Source organism: Physeter macrocephalus, chromosome 9 (genome assembly GCF_002837175.3).
Source record: "Physeter macrocephalus isolate SW-GA chromosome 9, ASM283717v5, whole genome shotgun sequence".
Taxonomy (NCBI): domain Eukaryota; kingdom Metazoa; phylum Chordata; class Mammalia; order Artiodactyla; family Physeteridae; genus Physeter; species Physeter macrocephalus.
In genome coordinates, this window is record NC_041222.1 from 103410878 (window position 1) to 103414137 (window position 3260).

At 35.9% G+C, this 3260-nt stretch overlaps 1 protein-coding gene across 1 annotated transcript in view; it reads right to left on the minus strand.

The window, feature by feature from the left end:
* GALNTL6 (polypeptide N-acetylgalactosaminyltransferase like 6) overlaps positions 1–3260 on the minus strand; it is a 1282336-nt gene that overhangs the window by 566891 nt on the left and 712185 nt on the right. The gene's annotated exons all lie outside the window — the stretch shown is intronic.

Consider the following 3260-nt stretch of genomic DNA (forward strand, 5'->3'; position numbering starts at 1 on the left):
TGGGCATATACCCTGAGAAAACCATAATTCAAAAAGAGTCATGTACCAAACTGTTCATTGCAGCTCTATTTACAATAGGCAGGACATGGAAGCAACCTAAGTGTCCATCAACAGATGAATGGATAAAGAAGATGTGGCACATATATACAATGGAATATTACTCAGCCATAAAAAGAAATGAAACTGAGTTATTTGTAATGAGGTGGATAGACCTGGAGTCTGTCATACAGAGTGAAGTAAGTCAGAAGGAGAAAAACAAATACTGTATGCTAACACATATATATGGAATCTAAGAAAAAAAATGTTATGAAGAGATTAGTGGTAGGACGGGAATAAAACACAGACCTACTAGAGCATGGACTTGAGGACATGGGGAGGGGGAAGGGTAAGCTGTGACGAAGTGAGAGAGTGGCAGGGACATATATGCACTACCAAATGTAAATTAGATTGCTAGTGGGAAGCTGCCGCATAGCACAGGGAGATCACCTCTGTGCTTTGTGACCATGAGAGGGGTGGGACAGGGAGGGTGGGAGGGAGGGAGATGCAAGAGGGAAGAGATATGGGAACATATGTGTATGTATAACTGATTCACTTTGTTGTAAAGGAGAAACTAACACACTATTGTAAAACAGTTATACTCCAATAAAGATGTTAAAAAAAAAAACCAAAACAATCAAGAAACTGGTAATAGGAATGTACATATTGGTAATTACCTTAAATGTAAATGGATTAAATGCTCCAACCAAAAGACAGAGACTGGCTGAATGGATACAAAAACATGACCTGTATATATGGTGTCTACAAGAGACCCCCTTCAGACCTAGGAACACATACAGACTCAAAGTGAGGGGATGGAAAAAGATATTCCATGCAAATTGAAATTTTAAAAAAGATGGAGTAGCAATTCTCATATCAGACAAAATAGACTTTAAAATAAAAAATGTTACAAGAGACAAAGAAGGACACTACATAATGATTAAGGGATCAATCCAAGGAGTAGATATAACGACTGTAAATATTTACACACCCAAAATAGGAGCACTACAATACATAAAGCAAATGCTAACAGCCATAAAAGGGGAAATCGACAGTAACACAATAATAGTAGGGAACTTTAACACCCCAATTTCACCAATGGACAGATCATCCAAAATGAAAAAAAGGAAACACAAGCTTTAAATGACACATTAAGCAAGCTGGACTTAATTGATATTTATAGGACATTCCATCCAAAAACAAAAGAATACACTTCCTTCTAAAGTGCTCATGGAACATTCTCCAGGATAGATCTTGGGTCACAAATCAAGCCTTGAGAAATTTAAGAAAAATTGAAATCACATCAAGTATCTTTTCTGACCACAACGCTATTAGACTAGATATCAAGTACAGAAAAAATCTGTAAAAAATACAAGCACATGGAGACTAAACAATATGCTACTAAATAACCAAGAGATCAGTGAAGAAATCAAAGAGGAAATCAAAAAATACCTAGACACAAATGACAATGAAAACACGACGACCCAAAACCTATGGGATGCAGCAAAAGCAGTTCTAAGAGGGAGGTTTATAGCAATACAATCCTAACTCAGGAAACAAGAAACAGCTCAAATAAACAACCTAACCTTACACCTAAAGCAATTACAGAAAGAAGAACAAGAAACTCAAAGTTAGCAGAAGGAAAAGAATCATAAAGATCAGATCAGAAATAAATGAAAAAGAAATGAAGGAAACAATAGCAAAGATCTTAAAACAAAAAGCTGGTTCTTTGAGAAGATACAATTGATACACCATTAGCCAGCCAGACTCATCAAGAAAAAAAGGGAGAAGACTCAAATCAACAGAATTACAAATGAAAAGAAGTAACAACTGGCCCTGAAGAAATACACAGGATCATGAGAGATTACTATAAGCAACTATATGCCAATAAAATGGACAACCTGGAAGAAAGGGACAAATTCTTAGAAAAGCACAAACTTCTGAGACTGAGCCAGGAAACAGATAGAAAATATAAACAGACCAATCACAAACACTGAAATTGAAACTGTGATTAAAACTTTTCCAACAAACAAAAGCCCAGGACCAGAAGGCTTCACAGGTGAATTCTATCAAATATTTAGAGAAAAGCTAATACCTATCCTTCTCAAACTCTTCCAAAATATAGCAGAGGGAGGAACATGCCCAAACTCATTCTACAAGGCCACCATCACCCTGATATCAAAAGCAGACAAAGATGTCCCCAAAAAAGAAAACTACAGACCAATATCACTGATGAACATAGATGCACAAATCCTCAACAAAATACTAGCAAACAGAATCCAACAGCACATTAAAAGGATGGCAATCAATGTGATAAATCATATTAACAAACTGAAGGAGAAAAACCATATGATCATCTCAATAGATGCAGAAAAAGCTTTTGACAAAATTCAACACCGATTTATGATAAAAACTCTCCAGAAAGTAGGCATAGAGGGAACCTACCTCAACATAATAAAGGCCATGTATGACAAACCCACAGCCAACATTGTTCTGAATGGTGAAAAACTGAAACTATTTCCACTAAGATCAGGAACAAGACATGGTTGCCCACTGTAATCACTATTCTTAAACATAGTTTTGGAAGTTTAGCCACAGCAATCAGAGAAGAAAAATAAACGGAATACAAATTGGATAAGAAGAAAACTGTCACTGTTTACAGATGACATGATGCTATACATAGAAAATCCTAAAGATGCTACCTGAAAATCACTAGAGATAATCAATGAATTTGGTAAAGTAGCAGGGTACAAAAGTCATGCACAGAAATCTCTTGTATTCCTATACACTAATGATGAAAAATCTGAAAGAGAAATTAAGGAAACACTCTCATTTACCATTGCAACGGAAATAATAAAATACCTAGGAATAAACCTACCCAAGGAGGCAAAAGACCTGTATGCAGAAAACTCTAAGACACGGATGAAAGAAATTAAAGACCATATAAACAGATGGAGAGATATACCATGTTCTTGGATTAGAAGAATCAACATTGTGAAAATGACTATACTACCCAAAGTAATCTACAGATTCAATGCAATTCCTATCAAACTACAGTGGCATTTTTTTCCCACAGAACTAGAACAAAAAAATCACACAATTTATATGGAAACACAAAAGATCCTGAATAGCCACAGCAATCTTGACAAGGAAAAACGGAGCTGGAGGAACCAGGATCCCTGACTTCAGACTATACTACAAAGCTACAGTAATCAAGACAGTAT